Below are 20,285 nucleotides of genomic sequence, written 5' to 3'. Positions count from 1 at the left end.
TCAATGCATATCAGAATGTTAATGTTTAAAACTGCTATTTGAAGTCATACAGTATAATTTTCTCAGCTTATAGATGAGACAATTGAACCCAGAAATATACAACAAACTAGAGAGTAGAGCCAATAATAAAACTAAGCCCCACATTCATAGTCTAATTTTCTCTCCATAGTAACAGATTCCTAAATCCAACAAATAGTGATCAAAATGAGATAATTATAATGTGTTGAATATATTTTACTTTTTCTAAGTGCATTATATAGACCTTCATGGTTTTCACTCAAAATATTGCTGAAAGTTAGGGAAGGTAAGTTGTGTTTTTGATGACTGATGAAATAGCAATCAGTCATAATCAAAATTTTGATAATTATATGGAATCTTCTTATGTTTGTCTAGGTATTTTCTTTCATTTATATAATTGCTTTCTCATCTATAGTCCCAGTCATTCTACTCTGATAATGAGAGATAGCATTTTTTAGAGTTGTTTTTTCCCTGAAAAAAGATCTTCATTATAAATTATTCAAGACAACTACACATAAAAGTGAAATATTTCTTTCAGAGCACTAATGCTCTTGAGGAAGTCAAGGGATTCTTGGTAAAATATAAGGGGGAAGTGTTTTACCTGAATAGTCATACTTATTCAAATAAAATATTCTAGAAATGAAGGGAGGACCAAGGCTTTTCAGAATTTCTTACTAAAAACAGATGTCAATGGTAACACTCTGGCTACAGAAATATTAACTGTATAAAGTATAATTCAACATTATTTCAATTTTTAAACATCTTCATGCTCTTCACACAAGTGTGAAATAGTAATCAATAAAATAACATAAAATAGAATCATTTTTTTGGATAAAAGCTCATGAAACAAAGTGATTGGAAATAATATTTAAAATGTTAGTTCTATCTTCTAAGTTATGCTTTTACAAATTAGCTGGAATATAATTGTACTTAAATATAGGTAAAGTAGGGTTGAGTAAAGTAGGGAAGAGGACTATATACTAGGCATTGTACAAGATGGTTTATGTGTGTGACCTTATTTAAACTCCATTGCAAAGAAGGAAATAGACTCTGATATCCAACTTGCCTGACTTTAATGTTTAAATTGCTTCAATATGAAAAGTATATATTATTATGATATTGTATATATTTTTTATTTTCTTAGGGCTGCACCTGTGGTATGTGGAAGTTCCCAGGCTAGGGGTCAAATCGGAGCTGCAGCTGCTGGCCCATGCCACAGCCACAGCAATGCCAGGCCCAAGCCACATCTGTGAACTATCCTGCAGCTTGCTCAGTGGGTTGAATCCTTAACCCACTGAGCAAGGCCAGGGATTGAACCCACATCATCATGGAGACTAGTTGGATTTTTAACCCACTTAGCCACAATGTTTTTGCCTGTAAATAGTTGATGAACTCTTGGACAGAATTGTATTTAGCCTAGATTATAGAGAGATAACACTGATTATAATCCTTTCCTCCTCCACCCTGTTTCCTCCTCTTCATTTTTCTGTACTTTCCCCTTATTATCTTTCTTTGAGCTGCATGAAAAAAGAGCTATATTTTCCAAATATTTTTTAGGTTTCCCTAAGAAATCTTTTATTATTTCAGTTATCATTATATCTATTGACATTCTGTCATCAGCTTTTATAAGTTCTATTATAATTTTATTTCTTAGGTGTTATGATTTATACCTGATCTTATTCCTATTTTATTGTAACTCAGTTATTAAAGTGAAATTTTCAAAATTTGTATTTTTTACTATAATTTCACAGTAAGATTAATCAATGAAATAAGTTACTAAAAATAAACTGAGTTCTGAACTCAGTTCTGAGTAAACTGAGCTCCAGGGCTTTTTGAAGTGTTGTAAATAAACATATTCCCTGTTGTCTAGGAAATTTTATTCCAGTTAACACTAAGGATAAATTATCTTAATATAGTCCTTTATAGCTAATGAAACACTTTAATTTCTATTATCTCTTAATAAGATGTCTTACAAATATATATTATTTTTCTGGGATACATCTTATGGAGGAGGAATTTGAAAACAAGATTTAATTAGTTATCAGTTTCATAACTGAAAAAAAAAGCCTATTGATGAATCTGGGTTTAATGTAAAGAGTAGAAAATAAAATATTTCAGACATTTTATGAATATGTCTTTATAGGTTTTTATGAATTTGGCTAGAGTAATTGGGTTATAAAATAAGGGTTATTGGAGGAGTATTGCAAGAGAAAGGTAAACTATCAGGAAGAATGAGGTTTGGGGAAAGTGATTGAGGGAAGCAAAATCAGGAGGACAATTTTGATGATAAAAAAGTGAATATAGCTATCTTCACATCTTCACACACAAACACACACACACAAACATACACACACACACACACACACACATACACACACACTCCACAGCATTTGAGATTACAATGGTGGTTTGCTGCCCTGGCCACAAATAAGAATTATCTTGGAGTTTGTAAAATATCAATGCCTAATATCTATCCATAGATATTTTGAATTTACTGCTCTTGGGTGCATTGCAGGCATTAGCATGTTTTTAAAAATTTCTTAGGTAGCATTAATAATTAGGGTTGAATACCACTCCCTTAACATAGGTTCTCACATATTTGTGTGTATCAGAATTACTGGAGGACTTATTAAATTTAGAGTTTTGGTCCCATTACATTTGGGTTGTGGCCTGTCTTGAAGTGAAAGTTTGAGTCCCCTTGAAATTCATTTATTGAATCCCCAACACTCAATGTGACTGTACTTGGTGGCAGAGTCTGTGAGGATACAATAAAGTCCTAATTCAACATGGCTAGTGCTATTGAAATAAAGGGAGGGGTTACCAGATCTAAGTCTCTTGAGAACACAGCCGGAAGACAGGTGTCTGGGAGCCAGGGAGAAACTCTTGCAAAAAATTCAATTGGCTTACTCCTTGGTCTTAGACTTTCTCAAGAACTGTGGGAAAACAAATTACTATTGTTTAGTCTGACCAGTTTATAATGTTTTGTTACAGTATCATTAGGAGAATGAAACAAGCTCAAAGAATTTGTATGGCTGAGAAATTTTAAGGTGTTGTTGATAATGACCCAGGAATCACACTTTAAAATTACTAGTTAAAAATATAAAATCTGTCTTAGTAACCAGAAGTCATTATTGATTGTGTTTATGCTAAAAGAACAATGTTCACAGTAGTGTTCATATCATCATGATTTAGGAGTAACTTTCTATGTCTCCCTGAAGATCAGCTTTAAGCAAATCATCTTGCTAATAGTCATTTTGTTAAATATATCTCGATATAAATATCATTATATAACATATAATGGAGAGACAAGATGGTGGAAGAGTAGGGGGACATGCTCGCCCTCTCCCACAAACACGACAAAAAAAAAATCTACAGGTGAAACAACTCAAACAGAACAGCAATAATCACTGGCAGAAGAAACTAAACTCCAATAATGGCAAGACATAACTGGGTAAAACAAGAGAAAAGAGGAGAGTGAGAGAAGGGGAATCAGGGCTGGATGGGCACTCCCAAAAGGGAACTGTGGAAGAGAAAGGGATCCCACACCCATGAAATTCACCTACTCAATGGAAAGATTGACCAAATCAGAGGGATCTCCAGATGCAGAGAAGAGTGCAGCAATAAGTCTGATATCTGAAGAGCAGAGTGAGAACTGAACAGATCATCCAAACTACTGGCACAGTCAGCAAAAATGGAGATGCTTGGGTTGGGGCTGGCACCGAGACCTCAGGTCTGGGGTTAGTCCCCGGGAATGGGCTGGGGTGTGTAGGGCAGAGATTGCTTGAGAACTAGAAACCAGTCAGTCAGGCTCGCAGGGAAGAGACCACCCTGAGGGTCTAGGAAGCGGTCTGTCAGATTGGCAGGGCAGAGACTTCCTGGGAGTCTAGAAAGCAGAGCATTGTGGGTGGAGGGAGCAATACACTAAGGGCTGGGGAGCAGAAAGCCACACCAGAGGGAACCTGGCAGAAGAGCTGGATCTTCAGGAGAGACAAGGCACCAGTGTTGGAGAGGGTAGAGGAGAAGGGGTGGGCCACCATAGAATACTCCCCACACCACAGCAAGCTCACTTTCCCACCAGCTATCAGAAAGCTGTGCTTCCCAGTGCATGCCCCCCCGACCCCCAAGCCCATGCTCACGCACTGGACATGAGACTGCCTGCCATCAGAGAGGGCTGGCCTCACCATTTGCGGGAAGCCAACCATCATAGGGGCATTCCCTGCTCTGGCCTGCCTGCCGCATGGAGGGGCTACACCCCATGGAGCAGCACCCAGCTCAAAGAGCTTTGGTTAGCATCAAGTGAAAAAAAATCATGCACACAAGTATCAAATCTTATAAACATTGAATAAATACTAGTTTTCATCTTCCTACAGTACTTGCTAAGCACTCATTTTATTCCAGACATTGTGCTCAAAACAAAGATATACTATTGAGTTAAACAGGTGAGTCATCTTTCCTTCTTGAGCTTATAGAATAATAGGTGAGTAATCATGATCATAAATATTAACTAAGACAAGTGTTGTATTAGAAGATTATAGGGAACATAGGAGACAAAATTTAAACATATTTAATTTGCAGGTTCAGAGAGGTCTACCCTGGGAAAGTGTTACTGGAAGCCAGATCCGAAGTAGATGTAGTCATCATTTGGATGAATAAGGATACATGAAACAATCTCTCTGGCAGTGAGCAGAGGTAGAGAAGGAAAAGGAAATCATGAGAGAATTGGGAGAATAAACTAAGGTCAGTGATGCTGGAACATATATAAAAGTTAGAAGTGATGAAATAAGGCTGAAGAAGTAGGCATGGGCCAGACCTTGTCGAACAGTTTCTCAGCCATTCATTATGACTTGATTTTGGTCAATCATTGAATAATTTCTGAACTGTCTCATACAAGAAATCCTACATTCAACAACAATAAAGGACTTTTTCTCTTTGGAATGTTTCATTCTCTTTCTAGCTCCTGTTTTCCTAGGTAGTATCCTTCACTTAAAATTGCTTTGGTCGCACCCTTTTCTTCCCCAGCTTGATTGATCTATTATTGACATTACATTTGGCATACAATGGGAACTCCTCTTACTTGCCTTCAAAACTCAAGTGCCTCCCCTGGTGCCCCAGTCTCTTTTAAACACTAAAATTTCCCCACAAGATTCATCATATTTTAGTTGAAGATTACATCTCATTGCCCTGAATTTATTAACTCAATTCTCTGCTGGACCATAAGTTCCTTGAGGGAAGACTGTGTTTCATATAACTTGTTTTCCCACAATACCTGGGAAAAAGGAAGTACTTGGTAAAGGGAGAATGATTAAATTTATGAATGGATGAATGCTGTGCCATCTACCTAAATGACTTTATCTTGTCTTGAACAAAGAACATTGTAAATAGATTCATGCAGGTTTTCAAATGCTGAAGGCAACTTCAAATATTAGGTAACAATGGTGCCTATCATGATTTATTTTCTAATTCCCATGCCAAAGAAATAGAAATCATTTTGGAAATTTTTCTTCATTTGAGTAAGGCAGAAATAATATAAATAGTATAAATAGATTTGAAAAGTCATACTCAGGCTTCTGGTTTCCTGTTCAGCAAAAAAAAAAAAAAAAAAAAAAAAAAAAAAAAAAGCTTGGAAGTGACCTCTATATTCTAACTACAAGCAAAAACCTAACAAATAGGAAAATCAACAGCTCCTCTTAGATCTGTAAAAATAGAAAAGAAAATGAGGCCAAAGGGCAAAACACTTCCCCAAAAATTATACAAATGAATATGGAAAAGCACAACTTACTGGAGCTGAACCCCTTGAGCAAAACCTCCATAGGAACCAGTGCCAAGGAAGAAAGCTTGAAATATAATTGATAACTACAATCATAATTACAGGGAAGCTCTCTGTGGAAAAGTCGGAGAGTTAAAAATACCTGGGTGGTATCCACTCTAGGGGGGCCTCACAATTTTGTGAGTTTTACTTACAGCAACTCTGTTGTGCTCTTATAATTAGGTTCTTATAGTGGACAAAAGATGAAAGCTCTCTTCCAGCTTTCAGTAGGATCAGTGTAAAATAAACAACTTTGAACTATCCCAGAGCATTCAGTTCTTCCTAACATATTCTGCCCTCAAGGAGAAACTAGTTAACCTAACCTACTAGAGTTTTATAAGAACTTGTTGATCTGGGGTAAGGGAAATACCCAACATCAACTGGCTCTAACTTTTCACAGGAAGGAAGGGAAATTGTGCAACTAGAGCTCACTTTAGCCATTCTGTCCCACAAAAAAAGGTGGAGAGGGAATGAAAACTACTCATAAAGTTCATATTCCAGAGGTATCATAGGACTACAAAATGATATATTTCCCCCCAACAACTTACCACCACGTTAATAAAAGCTTATTTATAGCAGTTTCTTTTACACGGTATACCATATACAGCTATCAACAAAAAATATCAAGGCAGTTAGACTTCAATAAAAATTTAAAAATTTATACTCTGAGAAAATTAATGTCAAGTGAATGGAAAGATAAGACGCAGACAGGAGAAAGGCAAGATGGCACAAACACAAACCCAACAAGTAAAACACATGTACAGGTTAAATGAATCACATAGAACAGCAATTAATCGCTGGCAGAAGAACCTAAACTCCAATAACAGCAAGAATCTCGTGACATAACTGGCTAAAACAAGAGAAAAGAGGAGAGTGACAGAAGGGGAATTGGGGATGGACAGGCACTCCCAAAAGGGAACTGTGGAGGAGAAAGTGATCCCACACCCTGGAAAGTCACCTACTCGACGGAAAGATCAACCAAATTGGAGGGATCTCCAGATGCAGAGAATAGCACAGCAGTAAGTCTGAGCTCTGAACAGCAGAGTGAGAACCAAAAAGATCATCTGAACTACTAACTCAGGCACCAAAAACCAAGATGCTTGGGTGGGGGCTGGGAACTGAGACCTTGGCTCCAGAGTGCAGACCTCCCAGTCCTGAATGCCCTCAGGAAGCCCTCCATTACTTCAGAGAGACCCTGTCAGCCCCACCCACACTCCAGAAAAGCCACACTGCCTCAAAGAAGATGACCAACAATGCCAGCCCCCCGGGAAACATTCCACAGCAATGCCAAGGCAAACCCTGCCCAGCCACGGGGAGTACAACTCCACCAGGAAAAAGAAAACAACAAGCAAGATGAAGAAGCTGAGAAACCACCCCCAGTTAAACCAACAGGAGATCTCACCTAAAGCAATCAACAATGAAACAGAGCTCTGCAGTGTGACAGACTTGGAGTTCAAAAGGGAAATAGTAAAAATACTGAAGGAAGTAAGAGAAGATATGAAGAGTAATGCAGATACCTCAGAAAGGAACTAGAAAATATAAGGAGGAGCCAAGAAAAAGTAGAAAATTCATTGGCAGAGATACAAACTGAACTGAGGGCAGTAAAAACCAGAATGAATAATGCAGAAGATAGATGTGGAAGATAGAATAATGGAAATCACCTAAACAGGAGAGCAGGCAGAAAAACAAATGAAAAAACATGAAAACAATATAAGAGGCCTATGGGATAATATAAAGTGGGCCAATCTACACATAATAGGAATTTGAGAAGGAGTAGAAAAAGATAAGGGGATGGAAAATATATTTGAAGAAATTATCGCTGGAAACTTCCCAAATCTAAAGGATACTGAGTTCAAGAATCAGGAAGCAGAGAGGGCCCCAAACAAGTTGAACCCAAATAGACCCACACCAAGACATATTACAATAAAAATGGCAAAAGTTAATGATAAAGAGAGGATCCTAAAGGCAGCAAGAAAAAGGAGAATGTTACCTAGAAGGGAACCCCCATAAGGTTATCAGCTGATTTCTCTACAGAAACTCTATAGGCCAGGAGGGAATGGCAAAAAATATTTAAAGTGCTAAAATGAAAAAAATTGCAACCTAGAATATTCTATCCAGCAAGAATATCATTTAAAATAGAAGGGGAAATAAAAATATTTTCTAACAAGCAAAAGCTAAAAGAATACAGCAATACGAAACCCAGGATAAAAGAAATATTGAAAAGGCTTATCTAAATCAAAAAGAAAGTATGATTAAGGAAATCGCAATCAGAGAGCAGTCACTCAAATAAGCCAGCATACAGATTTAATCACGAACATTTTTCAAACAAAATAAAATTAAAAAGAAAAAAGAGTCATCAAAATCATAAAATATGGGCAAGGGAAGTAAGGAAATTAATAGACACTTTTTAAAAAAATTCATTTGTTTGTTTCTCTTCTTAATTTTAGTATAGTAATAAAGGGTTTGAACCTATAGGACATCAGGCCAAAACACACAATTATAGGAAGGGATTAGCATACTTAAGAAACTAGGCACCCAAAAACCAAAACCAAACATTGCATTTGCAAAAAACCTGAAAAAAAAAAAAAACACTCAAGCAAAAAATAATTGGAGACCATCCAAACAAAAAAAGAAAGGAAGAATGGAGAAACACAGAATCAACTGGAACATGAGGTTCAAAATGGAAATAACTAATGATCTATCAATTATCACCTTAAATGTCAATGGACTGAATGCTCCAATCAAAATACACAGAGTGGGAGTTGCCTTCATGGCACAGTGTTTAATGAATCCAACTAGGAACCATGAGCTTCTGGGTTTGATCCCTGCACTTGCTCAGTGGGTTAATGATCCAGTGTTTCTGTGAGCTGTGGTGTAGGTTGCAGATGCGGGTTGGATCCTGCGTTGCTGTGGCTATAGCGTAGGCTGGCAGCTACAGCTCTAATTAGATCCCTAGCTTGGGAACATCCATGTGCCATGGGAATGGCCCAAGAAATGGCAAAAAGACAAAAAAAAAAAAAAAAGACACAGATTGGTTGAGTGGATAAAAAAGCAAAAACCTTCCATTTGCTGACTACAAGAAACTCACCTTAGGACCAAGTATACATATCAATTGAAAGTGAAGGGGTGGGAAAAATATTTCCTCCCAATAGACACGACAGGAAAGCAGGAGTTGCAATACTCATACCAGACAAAATAGACTTTAAAAAAAAAAGACATAAAGAAAGACAAAGAAGGACACTATTTAATGATTAAGGGATCCATCCAAGGAGAGGATATCATCAACATATATGCCCCAAATACAGGAGCACTCAGATACATACAACAAATATTAACAGACATAAAGGAAGATATTGATGGGAATACAATCATAGTAGGAGACTTTAACACCAATGGACAGATCCTCTAGACAGAAAACCAATAACGCAACAGAGATCCTAAAGGAAACAATAGAAAAGTTAGACTTAATTGATATCTTCAGGACACTACATCCAAAAAAAGCAGAATACACATTCTTCTCAAGTGCACATGGAACCTTCTAAAGAATCAACCACATCTGGGGACACAAAGCTAACCTCAACAAATTTAGGAGCATAGAAATTATTTCAAGTATCTTCTATGACCACAAGGCCATGAAATTAGAAATCAACCACAGGAAAAGAAATGAGAACAAACCTACTACATGGAGACTAAACAACATGCTACTAAAAAACCAATGGGTCAATGAGGAAATCAAGAAGGAAATTAAAAAAACACCTTGACACAAATGAGAATGAAGACACAACCTCTCAAAATCTATGGGACACCACAAAAGCAGTGCTCAGAGGGAAATTCATAGTGATACATGCCTTTCTCAAAAAAGAAGAAAGATCCCAAGTTGAAAACTTAACCCTCTACCTAAACGAATTGGAAAAAGAAGAACTAAAAAGACCTAAAGTCAGCAGAAGGAAGGACATTATAAAGATCAAAGAGGAAATCAATAAAATAGAGATTCAAAAAACAATAGAGAAAATTAATAAAACCAAGAGCTGGTTCTTTGAAAAGGTAAACAAAATTGACAAACCCCTGGCCAGACTCACTAAGAAGAGGAGAGAAAGAACCCAAATAAACAAAATTAGAAATGAAAAAGGAAAAATCACAACGGATTCTGTAGAAATACAAAAAACTGTGAGAGAATACTATGAACAATTATATGGCAACAAGTTTGACAATCTGGAAGAAATGGACAATTTTCTAGACTCTTACAGCCTGCCAAAACTGAGTCAAGAAGAAGGAGACCAAATGAACAGACCGATCACTAGAAATGAAGTTGATGAAGTCATAAAAACACTCCCTACAAATAAAAGCCCAGGACCCGATGGCTTCACAGGCAAATTCTATCAAACATGTAAAGAGGAACTGGTGCCCATCCTCCTTAAACTCTTTCAAAAGGTTGAAGAAGGAATACTCCCAAAGACATTCTATGATGCCACACTCACCCTCATTCCAAAACCAGACAGAGATACCACCAAAAAAGAAAACTATCACCCAATATCTTTGATGAATATAGACGCCAAAAACTCTCAACAAAATCTTAGCCAACCGAATCCAACAACATATCAAAAAGATCATACACCATGACCAGGTAGGGTTCATCCCAGGCTCACAAGGATGGTCCAACAAATGCAATTCAATCAACATTATACACCACATTAACAAGAGAAAAGTCAAAAATCATGTGATCATCTCAATAGATGCAGAAAAAGCATTTGACAAAGTCCAACATCCATTCATGATCAAGACCCTCACCAAAGAGGGTATAGAGGGAACATTCCTGAACATAATCAAAGCCATTTATGATAAACCCAGAGCAAATATAATACTCAATGGGGAAAAACTGAAAGGCTTCTCACTCAAATCTGGAACAAGACAGGGATGCCCACTCTCACCACTGCTCTTCAACATAGTTTTGGAAGTCCTACCTACAGCAATTAGACAAACCAAAGAAATAAAAGGCATTCAAATAGGAAGAGAAGAGATAAAACTGTCACTGTATGCAGATGACATGGTACTATACATAGAAAACCCTAAGGACTCCACCCAAAAACTCCTTGGACTGATTAATAAATTCAGCAAAGTAGCAGGATAGATGATGAACATTCAGAAGTCAGTCGCATTTCTGTATACCAGCAATGAAATATGAGAAAAGGAATACAGAAAGACAATACCTTTTAAAATTGTACATCAAAAAATCAAATACCTTGGAATACACCTGACCAAAGAGGTAAAGGACATATATGCTGAGAACCATAAAACTTTAATCAAAGAAATGAAAGAAAACGTAAAGAAATGGAAAGATATTCCATGTTCCTGGATTGGGAAAATCAATATTGTATAAATGGATCTCCAGATTCAATGCAATCCCTATCAAATGACATTTTTCACAGAACTACAACAAACAATCCAAAAATTTATATGGAACTACAAAAGACCCAGAATCACCAAAGCAATCCTGAGAATCAAAATCCAAGCAGGGGGCATAATTCTCCCAGACTTCAAGAAGTACTACAAAGCCACAGTCATGAAAACAGTGTGGTACTGGTATCAAAACAGACAGGCAGACCAATGGAACAGAATAGAGAACCCAGAAATAAACCCTGACACCTATGGTCAATTAATCTTTGACAAGGGAGGCAAGAACATCAAATGGGAAAAAGAAAGTCTATTCAGCAAGCATTGTTGTGAAACCTGGACTGCTGCATGCAAAGAAATGAAACTAGAACACACCCTCACACCATGCACAAAAATAAACTCCAAATGGCTGAAAGACTTAAAAATAAGACAAGACACCATCAAACTCTTGGAAGAGAACACAGGCAAAACACTCTCTGACATCAACCTCATGAATATTTTCTCAGGTCAGTCTCCAAAAGCAAAAGACATAAGAGCAAAAAATAAACCCATGGGACCTAATCAAACTGAAAAGCTTTTGCACAGCAAAGGAAATCCAAAAGAGAACAAAAAGACGACTTTCAGAATGGGAGAAAATAGTTTCAAATGATGCAATGGACAAGGGCTTAATCTCTAGATTTTACAAGCAACTTATACAACTCAATAGCAAAATGACAATCACCCACCCCCATGCTGTAGAATGGAAAACAATTAAAGACCTGAATGGACTGTTCTTCAAGGAAGATATGCAGATGGCCAGCAAACACATGAAAAAATGCTCAACATCGCTGATTATTAGAGAAATGCAAATCAAACCTACCATGAGATTCCACCTCAAACCAGTCAGAATGGCCATCATTAATAAGTCCACAAATAACAAGTGCTGGAGGGGGTGTGGAGAAAAGGGAACCCTCCTGCACTGTTGGTGGGAATGTAGGCTGGTACAGCCACTATGGAGAGCAGTTTGGAGATACCTTAGAAACCTATACATAGAACTTCCATATGACCCCACAATCCCACTCTTGGGCATATATATGGACAAAACTCTACTTAAAAGAGACACATGCACCCGCATGTTCTTTGCAGTGCTATTCACAACAGCCAGGACATGGAAACAACCCAAATGTCCATAGACAGATGATTGGATTCGGAAGGTGTGGTATATATACACAATGGAATACTACTCAGCCATAAAAAAGAATGACATAATGCCATTTGCAGCCACATGGATGGAACTAGAGACTCTCATACTGAGTGAAATAAGTCAGAAAGACAAAGACAAATAGCATATATCACTTATACCTGGAGTCTAATATATAGCACAAATGAACCTTTCCACAGAAAAGAAAATCATGGACTTGGATAACAGATTTGTGGCTGCCCAGGAGGAGAGGGAAGATGTGCGAGGGATCCAGAGTTTGAGGCTTTTGGATACAAACTTGGAATGCATTTACAATGAGATCCTGCTTAGTAGCATTGAGAACTATGTCTTGAGACTTATATTGCAACAGAACAAAGGGTGGGGGAAATAACGTATACATTTAAGTGGAACTTGGTCCTCATGTTGTACAGTGGAAAAAATTAAATAATAAAACAAGAAGAAGAATTATATAACTTATAGAATATAATACATAATATAATATAAAACATACATAACTGTTATATATGTATAACATTAATATGTATGTATATATTTATATATTTGAATATATGTATATTTGCTTTTTTTAGGGCTGCATATGTGGCATATGGAAGTTCCCAAGCTAGGGGTCAAATTGCAGATGCAGCTGCTCACCTAGGGATCCAAGCCATTTCTGAGATCTATGCCACAGTTCATGACAATGCTGGTTTCTTAACCTACTGAGTGGGGCCAGGGATCAAAGCCACATCCTCCATGATATTAGTTGGGTTCATATTCCACTGATCCCCAAAGGGAACTCCCATTCTGTTTTATATTTAATGAGTTTAAAGACTTTATTATACCTAGAAAACCCACAGAGAAATATGCTCATTTATAGTACCTGGTATATATGTAACTTAGTCCCTTTCATTTTATCCCTAAATAGTCTAAGAGATTTATTCATCCATTTATTTATTTATTCAATCCTATAATGATGTGAGATTAGTATATCATGGACTTCTGGGATCTGCTTGTTTATTCTATTTTAGAAAAATAAAATAAATACTGTCAGATTATACTACCCAATTATGGTAAGGATTCCTGACTCATAAAATATCTTAGGCTACAATTTTATTTTTTTAATACCTTTTTTTTGTCTTTTTTTTTTTTTTTTTTTTTTGCCTTTTCTAGGGCCGCTTCTGCAGCATATGGAGGTTCCCAGGCTAGGGGTTTAATTGGAGCTGTAGCCACTGGCCTATGCCAGAGCCACAGCAACACAGGATCCGAGGTGTGTCTGCAACCTACACCACAGCTCACAGTAATGCCAGATCCCTAACCACTGAGCAAGGCCAGGGATCATACCTGCAACCTCATGGTTCCTAGTCAGATTCATTAACCACTGAGCCATGATGAGACCTCCCTAGGCTACAATTTTAAATAATAAAATTACAAAATCCATACATTGAATGAAGACCAGAACATTTTCAAATCATATGATATTGCAAGGAAATTAGTGGAAAAACAAAACAAAACAAAACAAAACAAAAAATACTGGTTGTTTACTTCAGAGTATTCACTATCAGATGATACCAATATTGGACACCCTAAATAGCAATCTTAACCTCTAAAAATTCTCTACATTTTTTCAAAAACAGTTACTCATATAGGGTTACACAATTTCGCTAACATAGAAAAGAAAATAAATTCTATCCTGAGAAGATAAGAACCTAAGAATGTCTACATATGCAAAGAGAATGAATAACTTAATCAATCATTTTGGTGTCTTATCCCACAAGCTCTGCTATTAATGAAAAATGTGGGGTCTTTTGAGAGCAGAGTTAGCTGATTCTGTGAATTTAGCAGTCTTATAAATGAAGGGTGGTGTATTTCACAGTTCCTATTGAAATTCATTCACAAGGGCAGGTAAAATTCTCCTTTGTAAAATAGTCAGCTAGGGAATTCACTTTGGAAAGAGAGGGAACAGAAAACTTGGAGAAACGAAGAAGAATGAATCTTGGGATGACATTGAAGGCTTTGAAAACTAGATAAATTTTTGGTTTAAGAACACTGAAAACGCTACTCATAGATTCTGAAAAATGAGATCATTTGGGTTTCTACATGGAGATTACTGACTGGCAAGACATTGTCTCCACTTACTAACAAGTAGAATGATCTGTTTAAGAAACAAAAACTGAGTGTTCTCATCTTATAGACAATCTGTCCAAGAGATTAACTGCTTTAAGCACATGGTGAAATAAGTACATATAATTATTTTATCTTTCATAAAAAATTAAAAAATGCTTGTTTTGTCATTTATTTCTTAACAGAAACTCACCTGGAAAAATTTGGAAAAAATTTTTGCAGGGAATTTTTCTTTTTTATTCTAGTGACATGAAATCAGATTTTATATGTCAATATTAAAGACCTATTGATATATCAACAGAAAAATAAATGTTCTCCTCCAAGGTGATGATAGTTTTACTGCAGTAAACTATAAAAAAACACAGTATAAAACTTATCATTCTATCTAACACAATTAAGAAACAGTGATTCCAAGCAACTCTTCTTGCTTTGTTCAAACCCACTTTGGGAGAAGATGTGGAGAACTTTTTGTGGAAATGGAAAATGATGCAGATACTATGAAACACAGTATTGAGATTACTCAAAAGGTTAAATGTAGGGAATTCCCATTGTGGCATAGAGGTTAAGAAGCCTGCTAGTATCCATGAGGAGGTGGGTTCAGTTCCTGACCTTGATTAGTGGGCTAAGGATCTGGCATTGCTCTGAGCTGTGAGGTAGATTATAGATGCATCTCAGGTCCTGCATTGCTGTGGCTTTGTCATATGTAAGCAGCTGCAGCTAGGGTGACCCTAGCCTGGGAATGTCCATATGCTGTAGGTGTGGTCTTAAGCAGGAATAAATAAACAAATAAATAAATAAATAAATATCACAAGATCCATCAATTCCTCTTCTATTTTTGTGAAGAAAGTTAAAATACTAATTTGAAAATACATAAGCCCTCCTGTGTTTATTACAGCGTCACTGTAATCATTAAATAAGGAAGCAGCCTAAGTACACATTAATAGATGGATAATTATGTACATGTAAAATGGAATCTTATTCCACCATAGAAAATAATGAAATCTTGACGTTTGTGACAACATAGCTGAGTCTAGTGTGTATTGTGCTAAGTAAACTAAATCATGCAGAGAGAAAGGAAATGTACGATTTCACTTATATGTGGAATCTAAAAACAGAAGAAATGAAAAAACAATCAAACAAAAGTCATAGATCCATAGGACAAGCAGTTGGTTTCCAGAAGGGAGGGTTTGGAGGTGGAAACAGGTGAGGGATATTAAAAAGTTAAAAAAAAGTTACCAGGGTTTGCATTTCAAAACAACTGTATATTTTCCATCTGTAATATTGGGATATTTTTCTAGTATAAAACAAAGTCATGACATTTTGAGGATGCTACCTTGATGTGATTTGCACGTAGAAATATTTCACTAGGACCAAAACCAAGCAATTCCATTTGGGGCATTGTGTAGGGGAAAAATACTATTTTAACAAAAGCTGAAAAGTGAGGTAGACCCTAGGTATACAGTTATTATTAATTATTTATTTGTATTAATTGATTATAATTTTGTTTAATTTATTATTTAATTATTTAATTTTTATTGTGATCTAGCTATGACGGGATCTTTGAGGTTCCAAATAGGAATGCCTGATCTTGGGAGTCAAGGAAATATATATTGAAGGATAATGTTCATAATGAGCTCACAAGAATTAGAAGAACTTAACTTGATCAAGGGTTGGACAGATCATTCCAAAAACAGAACAGAATGTGTGAGGATCCTGAGGCAGGAAGAATAATGGATTATTCTATGGATTGAAGAAAAAACATTGAGACAAATTCAGGAAGGACAGATAGGACTCATGGGGAAAGCAGGTCTAGATGATACAAGGTTGTGAATATACAGTGAGGATTTTGGTCTATCTTCTGGAAAGAGAAGCACTGACCTCTTTAGTAGGATAGTTAAATGACTGGATTTGTGTTTTCAAAGGAGGAAAGAAGAGAGTATAAATAAACTTGGAAAAACTAAAAATCATTGAGACCAAGGGAGACTGTAACGAGTATTAACAAAGGAATAAGATAAATAAGACATATTTGAGCAGTAACCATCTATTGAAATTAGGTGCCAGGGTTATGACAAGGGAAGAAGTCTTGGAGGATTGTTAGGATTGTTTCAAGAGCTGTATTCGTCTCTAAAAGAACTATTTTTATTTTTTTAATGTGGTGGGCTAAGGGCCAAGGGAAGAAATTATGAACCCTGTTTACACCTGAATTTGAAATCCCTATGAAGTATCCAGGTGAAGTTGACAAGCGGGCAGTTAGATGTATAGAGCTGAAACCAAGAAGTGAGATTTAAACTGGTGCTATAATGATATCTACCATTGTGAGGCATTCACCAAATGACAAGCATTCTTCTAAAGCATTACATGTACTAATTATTTAATCATTATAACAACTCTATAAAAGTTATTAATATTACCTCCAGTTTCCAGAAGAGGGAACTGAGACATGGAGAGCTTCAGCAACTTGCTCATCATTACACCAGGAGTAAGTAGATAAAAAGAAATGGGTTAACAACAGACCTGCAATCTATTCCCTCCCTTTACTGGGAATGCCTCGGGAAAGAAATATAATCTGATCAAATCTCATTATAAATACCTAGTGATAGACTTCCTGGAAAACATAAGAATAATGTTTACTACTGGAGGGTGTCTATCTATGTAAAGATTTATAGTATTTACCTGGTCTTTCTAGGTAAATGGTCTTCCCAGAATTGCTTAAGATAAAACTGAAACCTATATTCCTCTGAGCATGGCTCCATGGAAACTGTCCCATAAACTATGTCACTAGTAGATTATAAAATAAAGAAGTTTTGTAGTTATTGAATAATACATATATGCCCATCCCTTAGTTTTCTCATAGATTTTATGTGTGCTTATATATGGTCCATATAGCCTACTGTGATCTGAAAGGATGTGAGAATTGTCATGGAAGTCTAAATTTCTCCTTGTTTCCCTTATGCCTTGTGAGTACTTGTGTACTTAAGCCTAACATCTAGGACTGCCTTTTTCAAAAACGTCAAAAATTGAAAATTAGGTCAACAAGGATAAGTTGGCCAAGGAATCGTGAACAGTAGTTATCAAAGAAATACAAAAAAAAAATAGGAAAATGTGATACCAGGAAATAAAACTAGTATCTTAATCAATCCCTTAGCCTCATCCCATTATTGAAACTCTCTCCTGACCCTGGCATAGTCTTAAAGATAAGGTTGGGTTACAGATGTTTGGGTTACAGATGTTTAGTTTACAAAGAATAGTGTAGGTTAGGGATAAGTATGAGGATGAGTATCAGGGAGTGAGTTGGGATCATGGAAGAGGATTGTTCAGCATTGGAATAAGGGAAGGTATAGCATCTTGACATTGCCCAGATTAATTATTGGAACTGAGCAGAAACCCTGCAAGGTTTGTCCTCCTTACACCCAACCCCCTACCCCAAGTACAAAAATAAGCAGTTAATGATTAGGACAATAGACTCAGTGTCTGATGCACATTCATGAGTTGTTTTACAAATACTATAATTTCTATTAGAGGAAAAAAAGGTAAGTACATAATGACCAGACTGTAGTCATGACACAAACTGCTCTATCTTAAGCAGTTTTGAACCTATGGTTAGCCCATTTCTAAGAACTGGCCTCAAGATAATGGGATTAACATTATTGCTCATAATAATATATGCATTTGTGGGCATCAAAATAATTGTAGCTTGCTCTGCCCTTATTTTTAAGTGGGCACCTGAAATTGTGAGCAAAGAGATACTACAGTCCCACTTGCGTTGACATTTACACTCTGAGTATATGGCACTCTATGTCAGCAAGAAGTTACAGAAGACAGATATTTATCCCCAATCTCATATAGATAGAATGATATTTCTATTTCTGTTCCCCTCCAACCTTAAAAGAACCTAATTACAGGAATAAGATCACTAAGCAATTGAAACTAACACCTAATTTAATGTTCTCCTGAGTTTGCACCATTCCTTGTCTAACTTGTTGATTCTTTTTCTAGACAAAAAGAATAATGAAGAATTAAGCAGTTACAAAATTACTAACTTTCTATCCCAACCACCCCCGTGGCAATCCTGTAGGCAGATCACACAGGCAACATCCTAAAAAGAGTCAGCAGGTCTGCACTCAATGGAGAGTGATGCAGAAACCACCTCTTGTCTTGATCAATCATTGAGATTCTTCGCCTTTTTTTTTTCCCCTTTAAATCCGTCATGACTGAGCAGTCTTTGGAGTTGGTTCCTGGACTCAAGTCCACTATCTCCCCAGATTTCTTGCTTTTCTGATTAAAGTGTGCTTTTTTTTCCTCCTGATTCTTGCCTCTTGAATTATTGGTTTATGAGAAGTGAGTAGCTGAACCTAGGTTTGTTTACAATATGTATAAGCAGAAGACATGAACTATAGCAGCTTAATACAGAAAAGCTCTTCAATCATTTTCAGCATAATGTTTGTTAATTTTCTAGCAATTCTCTGATATCCTGAATGATTTGCTTATCACATTCTCGTTACTTTATAAACATTATGATGGTTATACTTATTTAATTTCCAATAATAATTTAAGAATAATAATGGATTTTGAATCCATTAGTATTATAATTTTGAAAATTTAGATGGTAAATTGCTCCATTTTCTGTTAGCTTTCTAATTGTGGTAATTTTGTTTTATTGACTCTACATTAGGAACTGGAGTAGAAAGGGGTGAAGAACTTGCAGGTTCATAAAAAGATCATTTAAAACCAACTGCCAATTCTATAGTCAATCATCAATTAAATACTGTTTCAGTACAATATAATGCTATAAATAAACAAAAATAATAATTTAAGATAAATATCTGAGATCATATAATTTAATCAAATATGCACAACATTTTTCTGGTTATATATTTTAACAGAGATTAATAAAGTTCTAAAATGATACAGATGTGAATAGAATAAAAAGCAGACATTAAAATGGGTGATGGCCAGGTTTATTTGTTATGCACATTATCTGATAATTAAGAAAAAAGTCATTTTGATGTAATTATGTCAACATTTTATACCAAAATATCATTTAGTTAAAATGACTATATCAAAACTGCTAAATCAAAATGGATGTCATCCTAGTAAATAGTAAATATTAAAGAATGTTCTTAGGTCACACTAGTCCTTCTCAGATACTCTGAAAAATACAGGTTCGATATTCAAATTGTTTTGAGAAATGCTGCACACTGCCACCCTCTTGCAAATTTTCAGTATATGCTAATATTTTAAAGGTAATTAAAACTATTTTTGATAACAGATTAAATTAATTTACTCCATTGTTTGTAAAACTACTTTGACTGCAGTACTCTGATGTGTGGGTTTGTAAAATATTACTGATATTTTCTCATATTTTTTAGCATTTATTTCATCCAAAGCATTATGCTAAGCATTTTATGTGCATATTTCAAGTAAATCTTAATTAACCCTAGGTAGCAGTTATTATTAATTTTTTTATTATTATTCATGCCACTTACACAGACGGAAATTGAGACATAAAGCAGTTAACCCAAGATAATCTAGCTAACATGTTAATTTACTCAACAAACATCTTGGACTGAATTCCATCACAGGTCTGAATGAATTTGCAGTTTGATTTCTTAATCCTTATGCTGTCATAACCTCTATAGTCCATGAAAATTTCAGATAACTTTAGCAAAACTTTTGGGAGATCACTTAATTTCTAAAAAGAATCATGAATCTGCCTTTCCTATATTTCCTTATCCATCTTGTTGAGATAGAATTGCTGCAGTTTTGTTT

This window comes from Sus scrofa, chromosome 12, assembly GCF_054392235.1.
Source record: "Sus scrofa isolate SSC_HxYL_T2T_F1_AM1 chromosome 12, Sscrofa_HxYL_maternal_Yorkshire_Landrace_v2.0, whole genome shotgun sequence".
Classification (NCBI taxonomy): domain Eukaryota; kingdom Metazoa; phylum Chordata; class Mammalia; order Artiodactyla; family Suidae; genus Sus; species Sus scrofa.
Note: the sequence above shows the minus strand (reverse complement) of the source record.